Source organism: Cupressus sempervirens, chromosome 5, assembly GCF_028749045.1.
Source record: "Cupressus sempervirens isolate cs-2001-9-10 chromosome 5, ASM2874904v1, whole genome shotgun sequence".
Taxonomy (NCBI): Eukaryota; Viridiplantae; Streptophyta; class Pinopsida; order Cupressales; family Cupressaceae; genus Cupressus; species Cupressus sempervirens.
Window position 1 is genome coordinate 683,679,883 of NC_143122.1, and position 17,741 is coordinate 683,697,623.

General features: G+C 32.5%; 2 long non-coding RNA genes across 2 annotated transcripts; both read left to right on the top strand.

Moving 5' to 3' along the window:
• Positions 1 to 4,281: 4,281 nt before the first annotated feature.
• LOC149557791 (uncharacterized) lies at positions 4,282 to 4,769 on the top strand. The gene is made up of 2 exons (XR_016364916.1): positions 4,282 to 4,350; positions 4,549 to 4,769. It is a non-coding gene; the product is annotated as an uncharacterized LOC149557791 (long non-coding RNA).
• Positions 4,770 to 5,676: 907 nt separating this feature from the next.
• LOC149557792 (uncharacterized) lies at positions 5,677 to 8,941 on the top strand. Its single transcript, XR_016364917.1, has 2 exons — positions 5,677 to 5,783; positions 8,473 to 8,941. It is a non-coding gene; the product is annotated as an uncharacterized LOC149557792 (long non-coding RNA).
• Positions 8,942 to 17,741: the final 8,800 nt, after the last annotated feature.

The window sequence follows — 17,741 nt, forward strand, 5'->3', positions numbered from 1 at the left end:
CATTACCCATTCCAAATCAAAAGTGGGAAAGTGTTTCCATGGATTTCATTACAGGGTTAACAAAAGTGCGAGAAAGAGATTTCATCTTTGTAGTGGTGGATAGGTTGACCAAATATGCACATTTCTTTCCAATATCCATACATTATAAGGCACCATAGATAGTAGAGTTATTCTTCAAAGAAATTTTTAGGCTACATGAGTTACCAAAGAATATTATTAGTGATAGGGATAGCAAGTTTTTCAGCCTATTTTGGAAAGAGCTTTTTTGGTTAGTAGGAACTAAGTTGACTCCCAACACCAATTACCACCCCCAGACAGACAGACAAACTGAAATTGTTAATAAATGGATAGAGGGTTATCTCAGAAACTATGTGACAGGACAACAAAATGCATGGACCAAATGGTTATACTTAGGAGAATACTGCTATAATAACACCCATCACATGTCAATGAAATTATTCATGAAAGGCGTGATAGGAAACTAGACAATATCTTGGAACCTGAAATTATTCTTGAAAGGCGTGATAGGAAATTGAGGAACAAGACTATTCCAGATACTTAGTGAAATGGAAAAATCTATCCATGGAAGATGCTACATGGGTGGGAGAAGAAGTCATTTCTCACTCAACATTGCTTGAGGACAAGCAAATTCAGGAAGGGTGGACTGTCATGAGCCATGATTAATGTATTCTTTTTTTATAAAAACGTATGCTTATATTTGTTTTATTTTTTGAGTTAATATCTTAAATACATTATTGTGATAACATTATTGTTAAATTATATCAATCAATAGCATACAAATTATAATGTTAATGAATTAATAGTGTCAATGTTAAACTAATGGTCATCGAGCAAAAGGTGTTGATCATTCATCTCTCATAATTATATTACAAATATTTTACTAATCCAAAATACACTAATCAATTAACTACAAATACTTTTCAATTAAAAAATACTATAACTCTTATATATTATATTACAAATATCCTTACCATAAACTATAAATACTTTTCAATTCAATATAATATAACCTTTATAAATTATACTAAAAGCAATAAATAAACATAAATCCAATTAACGTACATAACTAAGCAAAATAACATTTAATAAAAACAATGATAAAACATATATTGGGACACGTCCCTTCACGCATGTCTACTCCAGCCAGATCAAGCGATATTTATTAGGGTTAGGGTAAATTTTGAAGGCATAAAAAGTTCGGGGAAAAACAAGAAACAAAGTAAAAAGAAAGCCTTTTGGATTGCATAAAGATCTACGCTAGAGGTACAGTCATATACCACTGTCACTGCACCAAAGGTACAACTAAGTACCCTCAATCCCTATGCAAAAGGACTAAACGTCATGTACTAGCTATAGTACATCAGAGAACGCTGCCCATATACATTTAAGGTATAGTGTATAACTATTCCCCATTAAGATATATATATATCCATCTAATTCAATATTTAAGGGGATAGATAAAGTTAAATAAAAGTAATTAATGAAATTAAATAAAAAGCGATTAATATTAATTTCTTACACAGAGGAATAAACGTTGAGTTAAGTGGATACATTAAAATTAGATAAATATTGGATTAAGTGGATACATGTATATATATATATATATATATATATATATATATATATATATATATATATATATATATATATATATATATATATATATATATATATATATATATATATATATATATATATATATAAGGATCATGATGACATTAGGAACATATTCTAATTATAGTACATAAGGTTCTATTTCTTGTCCACATTATGATATCTTAAGGTAGGGAGTTTGTGGAGGGAGAGGCAGAGTAATTTCAGGCACATGACGAATATCGTCTAGGGAACTGCTTGTAGTCTGTTTCATGTGCCCTTTGGCACTGTAAGTCTTCCATCTTATGATGATTGTAATAAGGAGAGAGAAAGATTCCTATGCCCTATATGAAGAAATCTTCCAAATGATTATGTTCATTAGATTAACACTCATCCCCTCTACACCTTAATAATAATGATGGTTATATGTTGCTGAATATTGGATGATTCCCTAACTTATGCCTAAATTTTGGATTTTAAGGTTAGGGGGTTAAAAAAGGGGTCATCACATTGATTGAGCTATTGGAGAAAGAGAGAGCACTAATGTTCTATGAGGTTTACACTAATATTCTTTAAGGTTTACAAAAAATATTTTCTACTTTGGCAAGAAGGTAGAAGTATGATTTTAAAAGTTGAACAATAATCGAGGGTTGCAGACAACAGAGAAATTGAAAAAATTACAGTAGTGCAGTTCATGTTTCATTGAAAGAATAGGTAATTGGTCTTTTGCTTTCAACTAATTGAGATGGAATTTGTTCAATACAAGCAGTAGCAGTGGAAAATAGTGTAGCACTAATTACAGTTAGGGAAGCTATAATAGAGAGTGTCAATACCCAAAGGAGCAAAGGAAGCTCAAAGATTCTAGACAAGAGAACTAGTGTTACCAAAAGGCCACGTTTAGAGGAGAGAAGCTTGGTGAGGTACTGATAGCAAGTGAAACAAAATTGCTATTGTATAGGCTTAATGCAGTTCATAATGGGAAAGGAAAGAGGAAGAGTGAAGATGACTGCTTGTAGTCATGATAGGGGTTCAAGTGAAAGCCACAATCAAATGGAGGGGAATGGCGAAGAAAATGGCATAGAGATGAAGAGAATGAGTTGAGGAATTTGACTGAGAAATGGCTAAAATGAAAGAACTTGGTTTAATGATGATGCTAATATGAGAAAGCAAAGAAGACAAAATATTAGCATTTAGTCATATACTATGCGCTCTCAATGACACCACAACTTGTAAGTCTGCCACATCCCCTAAACATGATTTGCCACTATCAAAATCCTCTTTTTGAGAGATGTCAGTTGATTATTCTCTTTTACCTTGTCAAAGCTCATAAAAAACCTTAGTAGGTTTTTATCTACATATTGAATGATCTCCTTCACTAACACTCAATCGTAGTGCTTACCACTAGTGTACATTGATGCGTCATATTACAAAAGTTTGTCACTTATTTTTCTATATTGTTTCATGGTATTAAAGGCATAATTTCTACTCCTTACAGATTTCATGCACTAGTACTAATTAGATGGTCACCATTATCATAAGTTGATAATCTTTTCCACCTTTATGACTGTTTGGCCCTATACGTCAACCTTGTGTTGAGATGACTATCATTTAATGATCCTCTCTACCTTTGATTATTTGGCCTGTAGGTGATCCTCGTTTTGAGATATGACTATCATAAACATTCTTTTTGTCCTGCCCTCCAAATTGCTGAAGACTCTAGCTGAATACAAATACCTCTTTAAAACGTATCCAGACTCTTCACATTTTCATATTGGCAAGTGTGGATATACTTGACAAAACAAATTTTGAAATAATTGTTAAGAATGAATATAATATCCATTGTTCTTATATTATTTATGCATCAGGTTTGGAGACAATGCTTTTGGATTGGGCCTTCCTCCTTAGCTTATTATACATTGAGGTTGATATATTTGGTTCCATAACACATTTGTACTATTAGCCTGGTTTTTCAGAATAAGCATTTAAATCTTACATAGGAGTCCATACAGTTGGTATGTATATATCATATGAAAAGAAACAAATTTTACCTTTCAGATTGAATACAATGTTACAACAGTTATGTTCAGGATGTAATTGACTGATTTATTTGCAATATGAATAGTTTTATACGGTCAATATTGTGTTCATATTAGAATCTCAATTCATTTTCATTTTCATTATGCAAATGTTTTAAAATGCATGTGTGAATTGAGACATAATTTGAATCTTAAATCATCTATCTATTGTAATGGAGTCAGTGGCATTCGATCTTCATATATTTGTGATACTAAGGACAATTCTGATATTCAACATTATTATTCTACATTATTTGAATCTTACATTGATAGAAGGAATAGGTAGGTAATGTGTTAATATTCTAGAGTTATTTCAGAGGTAACTGATACAAGAGATAACTTAAAAGACATACTGACTTGTTGGCCTCTCATTTTACTTGAAGGTAGTTTCACTAAATCTATATGTCATTTCATTCTTGGTCTCTCATTTTACTTGAATGTAGTGTCTCTAAAATGCCTAATGGTTGATTTGAAATTCTATGAAAAACATGCCTTCACTTTATACTGAACACTTATCTGGTGGTATTATATGGTTCCTGATGGTATGAAATTTCTTGGCTATCCAAAGCTAATTTCTAGTTTGCTCTTATTGCAGAGCCATATAGAAGGAGCTTCTCAATATGAAGCATTCTTTAGTGTTTTAGCTTTAAAAAAATTTCTGGTAAGTTGGAAATTAAAACTGAAATATGAATATAGAAATTGGAAGTAATAGAACTCTTAAGTACCATAGATTTTAGGATTTTCTCCACATATCAGAACTGGTATGCATTAACTAGATATTCTCTATCATGTCATTCTCTTGTCAACTTAAATGGGGTGCCCGGTGTTAAATCCTTTTGTTTGCTTATGTATTGAGAAGACCAAGGACCAGTCAACAAAGAAGTCAAAGAAAATGATCTACATCAACAAGCTTGGAGATAAAGAACATTGAGAATAATGTGTTACTATTCACATTGTTAATCCCCAATATAATTGTTGCTTTTTATGTAAGCCACAATTTTTATATATTGTCTATGTATTTCAAAATGTGGGCACTTCTTTCAAAATATAGCTATATGGGATTAAATGATTGCTTTATAAGTTGTGTCAACTATGGTGAGACTTTTCTTGTGTTATATATATATATATATATATATATGATGATGATGATGATGATGATGATGATGGTGTTGATGATTCTTTAGCTGCTTTTTGACCTCTGTTTTAAATCCTCCCACCATATATAGTAAATGTGCCTTCATTTAAGTATAAGAATGCTCGTATTCAACTCTTGATAGTTCATTTTGACTTATCATTGTTCAGTCGTGAGTAGGCATATCATGTAATGGCAAGGCATTATCCATGGTTTCTTTAATTCTCTCTCTCAAGTGAAAATAATTTCATCAATTTTAAATTTTTTGAATGGGTGTTCCACCATTTTGGGCAGGTGAGCGGCATCTAAAGGCTGTAAATAGATTTCATTATGTTAAAGTAGCATTTTCTTTGAAAAGATATATTTATGGATGTGCCAATTTATGTTTGGTATTTTTTTAACTTTTATTTTTTAGAAACCCAATAGGGAATTTTTGATGATGTTCTATGAGGCCACATTGATTTTGATTCAGAACCTTGACCTTCAATTTTTGAGAGTGTCAAGGATCTTAATAGGAAAATGCTTACTAAAGACCCAACTCAACGCATTCATGCACACAAAGTTCTATGTGAGATATTACTTTACAAGCCTTCACTATATTTGCATTTACTAGTAGATCTTACTTTCCTTGAAAGATATAGCAAATTAACAGTGAACTTAGATACTTACAAGGGTAATTGTTAAGAAAAATAAGAAAGAAATTCTGAGAAAGACTAGGGCTTGTATTTGGAAAGGGTTTGGCAACCATTTTTTTTTATAGAAACTTCATGTGGACATACCATTTTTTTCCCTTCTATAGAAAAATTATGAGTATAATTAAACAAGCCAAGTTTATAATTATTATAGGTCACCCTTGGATATGTGAAGATGGTGTTGCTCTAGATAAAGCTTTGGATCCAACTATGTTGTCTCGACCAAAACAATTCTTTGCAATGAATAAATTGAAGAAGATGGCTCTTATGGTAAGCAGACTAGTTTTCTTATTCACACTATTAATTAATTGTAGACATGAGTTTAATAATTTTATTGGATGCATGCAAGTCAGTTATCATTTATCCTTTAGTACTTTTTTTCTAAGGTAAGGATGATAGAATCGTTGTTGTAGTTTCATAGAGTTCTAGATTTTTCTTTCTAAATGGGTGTTGCCCTTTTATCACATTTATGTTTTCTGTCGACAAAACTTTCTTAGGAACTCCATCTCTCTCTGACCAGATTTTCTTTAAATAATCAGAAAATTTCCCCTCTACCTCCTTTGACTCAAATTACATCTCTATTTCACCAAGGAGAATGATCTTATATCAAATATAAAGCGGAACGATGGTTTACGACAATGTGTCAAAACATCTTTGGGCTCTTCATATATATTTCCACATAGTTACAATGGTTTGTTTGAAATGTTGCATTATGATCAACAACTCTTGATACAATGCTAATGCATGCTCACCTTATAGCCAAGGTGTGTTGTGGTGGATCTTAAGCAACATACACTCTTGTGCTTGGGTCATATGCTTGTGGCATTTAGTTGATGACACTAAAGTGACTTTTGGTCTTAAAGAGGGATTCCAAAATGCTAATAAGTCAATCATTGCATTTGATGCAAATGATCTATGGATATTTTTTGTAGGAATGATTTTGTTTCTAACCATAAGGCTTATTGAGTGGAATGCCATACTATGCCATGTGTGACTATCATAGATGGGCTCGATTCCATGTTTGAACTTGCATTAGTTGTTGATTTGAATATCTATCTTGTTTGTAGTCAATTAAGAGAATATGGTTGAAGGTGCAATACCTTGCAATTTCTATGTAGTTGACAACATATTATACTTTTTGATGTCGTTTCTTAATCCTATTGTTGAGAAGGATTTGTAGGGGAAAATTATTGCCTAATCACTTGGTGTGGAAGATGTGATACATTTATGATTTTATCCAAGCCACATCTTGACTTAAAGTTATATGTACATATTTTGTTTGGGTATAATTAATTAAATAACTAGTAACAATTGTTTTAAGACTTGTAATCAATCACAATTTTCTCATTCATCTAGATTTTCAAATCAAAATTCATCAAAAATTAGTATTCATTTGGGCAAACAGTTGTGATTGAATTAGTGAGCAAATTGAAGGCTGAAACTAAATTGCTTTACATTGTGACTCCTACATTTCATGTTTTGGGAGTTCGATCTAACTCTAGAGTGGCTACCAAATCATCTTAAGGCAATGTTTAATATTTTTAGTGTTGTGTCCAACCCCTAGAGGCTTGTGTCGAAGTAACAGGGGCCTGTAAATTGATTTAGGAGTTCTATGATTTGGTTTAGAAGGGCTGCAATCAAGATTGGAAGCCCTGGGTTTGAAGTTTGAAGGTGTCATTGGAAAACACATATAATTCTGGGAGCTATGAACATTGAGTGAGGTTGCAATTGGATATTAATGCCAATTTTGGATGCTACGGTAAGCTGGTGAAGGTGTGTTGTAGCTGCACGTTGAGTCTAGGTAGAATTATTGCACTTATATTTCCATACTCGCAAATCAAACAGGTTGTAATCCTTTCTTAATCTACATAATAAGATTGGACAATTCAACATTTTTAGAGATTATTAAGTGATTGTAGTTATTTGTGGAATTCCATGTAGTTAATATTACTTGCCAAATGTTTGTAAATTTACTCTTCACTATAGATGGACATTTGATATTCCTAGAATGCATGATTAGTGTTTGACAATATGTCAACTCATTATGAAACTCATTTCAATCACTCATATGTATGAGAATGTTGTAAAAAAAGTAGCATATTATCTCTACTACATTGCCAATCAATTTTGCATCACTAGAACTATTCCAAAACACCATTTGCAGCATACAAATTCAAAACAATACAAGCAAAAACAAAGAACAACAAGTACTTATTGGTCATAGTTAAACTAAAAGCAAGGTGAACAATTAATTATACTATTCTTCATCAGGAGCATTTGAACTAGCAATTATTTTAGTAGAAACATATACTATAAGACTAGCAACTCCTTAGTTATGTGTCCTTTTAAAATGTTTTTACATGTTATATTGACACTACAAGTCATGCTTGGACCAACACTAAATTTTTATTCAACTTTTATCATGACAAACTAATTCCTTGATAAATAGAAGAGGCCAAGATATACCAAGACCACTACCAAGAAAGTACGAGTATTAGTTAAGGGGTTACCACGATAGTACATGGTAATGTCTAAAGAAGCCCAATGGAAATATGTATGTTTTCATTTAGACTTAGTAGTAAAACTAGTACAAATATCTTAAATACATCTATCTAAAATTTGACAAGACTTATCATCTCAAGCTATTTTATTTTACTTTAGAATTGTTCAATTTTATCTGTATACATAGTGTCATAGACACAATTGTATGCAATTTTCAATTTCATTTTTGACAAGGCCACCATCATTATTTATGTAGCTTCTTTGTTTTATTTTTACATTGAAAACTGTGGTAAATATTATATACTTACATGTTAGTATTTGTAATGGTTCCACAAGGTCTTTTCACCTATAAGTTATGTTTCTTACATAATCCATTATTGAGTTTTTCCTTCCAAACATTAAGTGCTTGTAATCTTTACTTTGAAACTTGTTTAATGTTGGATCTTCTTGTTTTTAGGTACTCATTGAAAAGATGGCAAAGCTACTAAATTTTGATAAGGATCTTGCTTGCATTGAAGCTGCCTCGAAGCTACTATCAATTGAATTCTTGGCACCTCATAATGAATTATGAGAATTATTGTCATGTTTATGTTAATTTACAATTTTTTAAAATTTTCAAAATAATATGATATATGACAGATCCAACTCAAGACCTTGGTAGAAGAGATGCAAGTTGTGAGCAAGGGCCTTGAAAAAGTTGAGCAAGAACTAACTATTTTAGAGAATTATGGAGCTATGTCAACATGATTTTGTAAGGTACAAAATCAAATAGATCAACTTCAAGCTATGCTCACTATGTCATATCATTATTAAGTTTGGGATTCTTTCATTGAATTATCTCAACACTCTTCCTCTGCTATTTGCTCTACTGATGTATTGTGTCTATGGGGCTGATTTACTAATGAAGGTTTTATGTTTTGTGATGATTGAGGATGTACTACTATATGATCTCTTTGCTGGATGCAATATCATAGATATAAGTTGTATTGGACGTCTGATCAGATGCTTCTCTTAGATTGATGTTCTCTACTGTGTCTACCCTAACAAATGTGTATCACTAATAATTGCTGATATAAAAAATACATCATTGTTTCCTTGAATGAGGCTTGATTTCTATTTGGTTTGGATTTTCTCTGTTCCTATTTGATGTTATTGCTGGGTATATATGTATTTCTTTCTATAGCTGCTGACAAATGATCAAAGTTGTGTCAAGTCTAATGTGGCCTCCATCTTTCCAATCTTGTTATTTTGAGTGGCAGCAAAGACATTGTTCTTCATTTGTTGTCATGCTTTGCTTCAATTAAATTTAAGGGTGGTTTGGAAGTAGTGCTAGAACTTGTTGATGGGCATGCCACTCCATCTTACCCTAAGAGTAAAGAAGATTATTATTGCCTCTGACATCTTTTAGGGAATTGGAAAAGCAGTTTGTAGCTCTAGTTGACAAATGGAGAAACTTTAGATGTAGGTTGTGGAAGGAGAATTCAAAATTTTTAGTCCATTATAGAAGTTGGAGCTAAAGGAAACAAATGAAGGTTGAGCTGGTTACATTTTTGCTTCATACGAGTTTCAATAAAAGATGTGTAACTTGTTTGGTTTTTTTAATATATACAATAAAAATTTTGTTTTTAGTATGTTGGTGACATCTTAGTATCTTGGTAGTAGATGGTGACGCCATAGCCCATGAAGATAGTGGCCACTTCGAGATTGGAATCATTAAAGAAAAACACCTAATATGTATATATCTTATATTTCACATTTAATCACACCTTTCCTTCATTAATTATTTTTAAAGATTGCCAATGTATGCTAATTGTTGCCCTCTTTGTTCACAAGAGCTATTATTCAAGATTGTCATTAATTGTTATATGAGAGGCTAACTATTTACCATTGGTGGATGTTATCTAGATCAAACAAATATCAGCTATATAAACCTTATATCTAGACTACTTTAGATAATGGAGATAAACTTATATAAACAACTATATATGTTATGTCAATTTCAGTAATATGAATAATGCTCTTAGAATAACAGAATCAAATTTAGGATGGCAAGAAGTTTGATATGTTTTTGATTTGTCTCTTTATGCATAAACGTCCATTTGTTCCATGCTGTATCAAGCAATTGTTTCTTATCCATAAATAATGGAATGGACGCTTTACAATCAGAGGACACATTTGAGAAGAAAAATTCTCCTACTCCAACTTTATCTTTGAAGAGATTTAAAAAGTTGCAAATTAAATGGCTTGGATAAGAAACAATTGCTTGATATAGCATAAGAAATTTTTTGACCAAACATTGGTGGAAATTTTGACCAATTCTTGATAGTTTTCTACCAAGAATTGGTCAAAATTTCCACCAATTATAAAAAAAATTTGACCAAATATTGGTGAAAATTTTGACCAATTCTTGATAGTTTTCTACCAAGAATTGGTCGAAATTTCCACCAATTCTAAAAAAATTTGACCAACCATTGGTGGAAATTTTGACCAACAATGACAAATCAAAGCTAGCAAAAATTAAAAATTTTCGACAAATTTATTCGTCAAAATTTTGACCAACTTGCAGGTTGGTCAAAATTTTGACGAGAAAAACTCCCACGAACTACTTGGTCAAAATTTCGACCAAATTGGGTTAAAATTTTGAGCAAAATTGGTCAAAAATTGAGTTCACATTTACTAGTGATTAGAAGAAAACACATGTATGATGAAAAATATAGAGAAGAATATAAGAAAGAGGGAGAAATCCTAATCTACCTAGTAAGAGGGAGATATAAGAAGGAACTCAGAGGGAGTTATGAGAAGGAGTTTGTAACCTAATCAGAAGATAGAAGTTGCTTGTAGAGGGAGCGATTTCAATACAAGAAATAATTTTCTTTTTGGTATTGTCTTACTATTTTAACCTAGTCAGTTTTGGTTGAACAAGATATTCATCATTTGATTGACTTAGTTGATTGGTTTGGTTTGGCATCAATGCCAAAGAGGGAGATTGTTGAGAATGGATTGAAGAAATTAATCAAAGAGGGAGATTGTTGAGAGAGATTTTTGAAGAAGACTATGTGTTTCAATCATTGTTTTGTCACTGATGTCAAACCTGTTATTTTCTGGTAAGACGTCTGCTTATAAGATTCAAGTACTATCACTTAGTTGATTGATGAAGAGGATTTGATCAATAAGATGTAACAAAAGTACCTAGAGGAAAGGTTGAGTTATGATTATGTAATGAAGTACAAGAATCAAACAATGATAACATGACGTATTGATAATCTACTTAAGGTTACAAATGTTGGCTACACTAAGAAAGGTTAGAAGAACAAGTTACATAAAGTTTGTCTGTCAAGCTTGATCAAGTGGATAGTAGGTTTCAAGCAAAGTTAGTACAAGCCGAGCGGAAAATTAGTTGGAGCTGAGTAAAAGCAAATTATAGTGGATGTCGAGAAAAATAGTTAATGTCGAGTAAAGTTTAGTTGATGTTGAGCATCAATAAACTTTAGTTGATGCCGAATGATTTTATAGAGGATGCCGAGCAATGTAGTATGTGCCGAGCATCAGAAGGTTGATAATGCTGAGCTGCTACATTATTTAAAAGATCAAAGATTCGCTGAATCTAAGTTGACATGTTTGCTTTCTTGAATTTTGTAAACTAGGTGGAAGATAATGTTGATGAGCTGGTGGCATAGAATTTGAGGTAGACCATTTTTAGGCAAATTCAAAGTGGATTCTAGAAGAATTTTCTAAAAAATATATGAGATATGGGGTAGATACATTGTATCCTACTTGATCCATCTGAACCCTAAATTGGACAATGGAAAATGAGTGGGAAAATATCCTAATTTCTTATTTATGGGAATGTCTGGTCATGAAACAAAGTTGTTATGTGCGAGAACCTAAGGAAGATAAGGAGCTAAGGGTTTTGCTTCATCAAATAACCTAAGAGAAGAGTCTGCAATGGCATGTTAAGCAAGAAGGCTTAAGGAGATGAATGCTTGAAGGGTGAACAAGCTATCAGAGCTACAAAGTATGAAGGCCAAGAAAAATTGAGGACTAAACACAGATCTGTAATCTGCAAGAGAAGTTGTAAGTTTTATCAAATCAAAGCTTTATTGTTACTCTCTAACAATTGTATTAGTCTAGGGTAAATCCTTTGGATTAAGGTTGACCTAACAATCATTTGTAAATCCTTTAACCAGGTGGCATTCCAAGTGAATGGCCTAAAGTCCTCTAACAAGGCTCACTTCTAATAAGGTGATTGAAATACCTTAACCAGGTCACATTTAACAGTGTGTATTGTAACCTTTAATAGGGTTGGCCTTTCACCAGACATCACTTCAGAAGAGTGAAAAGAAGTAGCATGTTACTGGTAGTTTTTTCCAAATTGGGTTTTCACATAAATCATTGCATCAAGTGTGTTGATGAATCTGTTATGTTTCATGCTTTACATTTCTGCAAGTTGATTTGACAATAACCTACAAGTTTTAGTGATTGCATAATCTTATGGATGCATTCATGGATATGAATGTTTTATGGGTTCACTAAGTTGTGAAATTTTTTATTTATACATTTGGACCTTGGATGACTGATTCACCAGACCTCTCAGTTATTTTAAAAGCATTCCAACATGATTGTGATCTAAAGCACAAAAACCTAAACTAAATACCTTTGAACACTACTTAACAATATATGCAAATTGCATGAATAGATTTATAATGTAGAAGGAATACATAGAGAAACACAACATAACTTCACAAAAAAATTCAAGAATATTTGCATTAACTAGGAACTAATGAAAACCAAAGCATTTTGACATTGATGATTACATAAGTTACTCATCTAACTTCTCGTTTTTCTTAAGCTTGCAATAGTCTCTCCCTTTTTCATTGATTAGAACACATCATCAACAACAACTTTCTCATGCCTGATTATCTCACAATAAAAAAATCTCAATCATGACTCTCTTCCACTTTGACATCAGTGACAAATTTTAGACTAAAAAACACTTACTCTTTTTTCTTAGCTCCCCTTGAAGAACACACACCAACTCAAAATTGCACTTATCTTCCGTTGAGAGGATGTATCTACCATTAGTTGAGATTAAGATTATATGTGGAGTATAGTGGAATAATGCATCTCTATAAACATATAGTTTGAAAAAGAGGGCAAATAAGCCCAATCTCTCTCTCGGTAAGATCCAAAAGTATCCTTAGAAAGTGTCTTAGTAAAGGTATCAACAATTTGTTCGTTTCTAGATACTTACCCAATTTTCACTATATTCTCCAAAACTTTCTCTCTCAAAAAGTGATGTTGGATTGAAATGTGGTTTCCATTGAATGTTGTACAAGATTATTCGAAATATATATTTCACTAGCATTTTGACACAATATAGAAACAAGCTCATCAAATTGTATTCCAATATCTTTCAAAATTTATTTCATATATAATGCCTACAAACAAAAGGATGCATTAGTAATATATTCATCTCATGCAATAGATAAAGATATATTCATTTTTCTTTTCTGATTGAGCAACCAACCAAGGCCCAAGTAAAAATTCACCTCACATGTTCTTTCCCTATCATCCACACAACCATCCCAGTCTACATCAGTATAAGAAATTAGAGTAAAATTTGATTTCTTGAGATATCATAATTTATAGTCTTTAGTGTATTTTCAAGTGTTTGAAAATTATTTTTATTGAAGCAATATGTGTTTCTCTAGGATCTTATGGGAATCTAACGACAAGACAAACCACATGTATGATGTCCAATCTAGTAGCTATCAAATGTAATAAATCTTCAATTATTGATTTGTACCTTCTCTCATCAGTCTTAAAAGATTTAAGATCCTTACTCAAGTTACAAATAGTAGTCATAAGAATCCATACCCACTTAACATTATTCATTCTAAACCACCTTATAGTTACTTAACATGTTTCATTGTGAAATAAATATAGCTTCATTGTTTTAATTGACTTGCAACCCAATAAAGAAGTTTAGTTCCCTCATTATAAACATTTAAAATTCCTCTTGCATCTCATAAACAATTTTTTACGCATACCACCAGTTCCTCTAAAGATTATATCATCCATATAAGAAACGACAATAAAAAGTTTATCTGCAAATTTGAAATAAACATTTTTATCGACAGTACGTTTTTAATATAAGATATAATTATTAGGAAACAATGACAATCTTCTTAGATCAAGAAAGAGTATTAACTATATAATATATTAAAAATGACCCATGGAAAATCTCCCGTGCAGGCTCCCCTTCGTCTGTCGCGATTCTCCTGGGCTCTGGTCTGTTATAGGCACGTTGGTGGAAGTAGGTATTTCCATCGCGTTTGGTCCTGAGATGTTGGCTTTGCAGGAAAATGGGTGTCTTCCTCCCCGTTTGAATCCTAGTCTTCCTCCTCATTCTGGGCATATCTCTTCTCTATTAGGACGGACTCAGAATGGTTCTTTGGTCTCTCCTTTTGCGACAAACGAGGTAATCTTGAATAAGACTGTAGCGTGGAAGGAGGTTGTTTTGGGGGGTTTGGGAGGCCCGAAAGGGTCTGCCCATTGTGTGAGTGGGGGTTTGGGGGCTGGTTCTAAACCCTTTGTTTCCAAACTCTTTCCCACATGTAAATCTATTTCAATTAACTTGGAGGCGGACACTGTTTCAGACATTCAGCAATACACTTTGGCCCTTGAGGTGGATGAGATTAACTGTCATTTTAGAGGCTTCTGGCCTTCGCTAAAGGAGATCCACACTTGGATTTCCAAGTTTTGTGACCCATATCTTACAAACTTTGTATAGTTTTTTCTTCTGATTAGGGTCTTTTTATTGCCAAATTTGATAATGCAAACAATAGGAGAACCATTCAATGTGATCATTTCTTCAAAACCATTTTCCTCTGATGATGAAACCTTGACATAAGGACTTCAATTAGACAACTGAATCATTCTGTAAAATGCCCATCTGGGTATGTCTTCCTAACTTTCCTCTTCATCTCTAGCATGATTCGGGCCTTTAGGAAACAGGTGATTCTTTAGGTGATTTCTTGATGGTAGATTAAGAATCCTTTGACATATTTTGATTTACATATGCAAGGATTCTTGTTGATACTGATGCCTTTGAGCTATTGGTTCATAAATTCAATCTTTAGATTATGAATGTATGCCATTTAAATGCTAGAAATGCTTTAGCATTGGGTATGTTTGGCAAAGTGTAAGGTTCAAAATCAAAATCCAAGAAACCATCCTCTTGGTGGAAGGGTGCTTTATCTCAACACTATACAATTGTCAAGAAGCCCACTTCAGATAGAGATATCATCTTAGATGACTCTGTTAATATTTAGCGATAGGAGGATGGTTCTTCTCCTGGTCATGTTGGTTCTGTATAATTGTCTATTGTTGATGTGGTCCTTCCTATGGTTGGTGATGGAGTTTCAGTTGCTATTGAACATTTTAGAGTAATGCTACTGGCTCTATCCAACATGATGGGGATGAGCCTGGTTTGAAGTCTGATGGGAAATTTTTGGATGCTAGTCCTACAAACAATGACTATTTGGAGGATGGTAATGTTGCTATAGTACAAACAACTATCCATGTGACTAGGGATACTTCGGCCCGCCCTAGGGAAACTATTGTCTCTAATGGTGCTATGAAATTCATTTTTGTTGGAGCTAGCTCTGACTGTACTTGATTTAATGATGTTTTGGCTTGGCAAGCTAAGGAAGCTAAAGTGGAAGATTGAAGGATTATAGTCTAAGGTAAACATTCAAGGAAGCCTTTTGTTCCTTTTGACGTGTCCCTCAAATCTCACAAGCTGGAATCCACAAGGAATTCTTAGGGTTGTTGTTGCTTCTTATCCATAGGGAGGTTTTAGCTTGGCTTCACTTTTTGTCACCACCAATTTTTAATTGTGGAGTGTAGATCCCTATGCACTTAACCAGTCCTCATCTTTTCAGTGGGGTGGACCTTCTTTGGTGCCAAGCCTAATTTTTTAGGGATCTATTTTGTCTAAGGTCTTTATTATCCATCTTTTAATATTTTGGGTATGTTAAAGGGTCCCTTTGAAACCTATTTTCCTAATAAAAAATAGTACCTTTTTGAAATCTTTTCTCTAGCAAATACTTTTCTAGTCCAAAATACCAAGATCTAGGAGATTTCTTTAATCTAGATAGTGTCTTCTCTAATTTTTAGACCATGTCTATCACTTTTTTAGTTTGCATCCTTTTGATTTCTCTATGTTGACATATTTCAATTTTTAATTTAAGAGATTAAATCTCACATCTATCTAAAGAATTTATGTGTTGCAAAAGCCATAACTATCCTAGTTACCTCCATTCTTTCCAAAAGAGTACAAATCTCCTCAAAATATTTTCCTTTTTCTGGTGAGTAGCCTTTACACATGCATTTTTTATTCTTACAATATGTTCATCTTCATTTGGTTTGTTCTAGAATTCTCACTTAGTTCCTACCACAATCTTTCATTGCGCCCTTGGGGAAAGTTCCCAAGTCTAATTTTTCTCTAAGATATTCTTTTGTACATACTTAGGAGTTTTAGGAGCATTTGCATGAGCATCCTCTTTGTTATCAGTTCTACTATTTATTCAATATTTTCTTCTTCCTTTCTTCCACTTGACTCATTTGATTTATATCCAACTTCTATTTATGTATTCTTTGGAATGTCTTCATCAACCTTCAGATTTGTGCTTTCAAATATTTTTTCAATCACTTTTTGTAACATTTGCAAGCTTATATTTTAGTGGATTAGCCAAGAAATATACCTTCATGAGATTGTGTCAAACTATGCTAAGTTTCCTTCATCTCTTTGGATACAAAACTTCCTTCCAAATACCCTAAATATTTCACATAAGAAGCCCTTCAACACCATAGATCATAAGGTGTCTTTCCAAAGTTTATTCTAATTTTCACTTTGTTAAGTGTGTAAACTACAATACATGTCATTTCTTTAGAAATTTCTTTAATTGTTCCATTCTTTCTCTCAACAACAAATTCTATTATGGTGTTTTAGGAGAAAACAAGTGGCTCTTTATCTCGTTATTCTCACAAAAAGAATTAAAGTTTTTAGAAGCGAATTCTCCTCTATTAGATGTTAACCTTTTGATTCTTCTTTCTATCTCATTCTCAACCATAGTTTTGAATACCTCAAATATCTCTAGAGCTTTTGATTTTTCTTTTAGGAAGGAAATCTAGATCCTTCTAGAGAAATCATCAAATATAAGCATAAAATACTTTTCACTTTGTTTGCTTGTTGTTTTGGTTGGACCAAAAAATTTACCACGCACTAATTCCAATAGCTAGAGAGAAGTTATTTCTTTAAACTTAAAATGCTTGCATGTTTCTTTCCAACTTGACAATATCTTGCACATGACGTTAGCAAGATTTATAAGTTGTCAAAATCCCCTTACAATTTGAATTCAACTAATCCTTACTAGGTTATCAATATTAGTGTGACACATCCTTTAAAGCCATAGAAAACATTGATCAATCTTAAGTTATCTAATATTATCTACTAACGTTTTTTAAGCGGTAATTTTCCCATCTGACTTCTTTGCAAAAATAATCATAGTCTCAAATATTTTCTTGATTCCACAACATCCATCTTGTAAAACACGATTGTATCCATTTCCACTTATCTAACAAAAAACAAAAGATTTTGTTTGAATCCCTTGACATAATAAAAAATTTCAGCATTTTTCTTGTCCACATAACTTGTTGAAC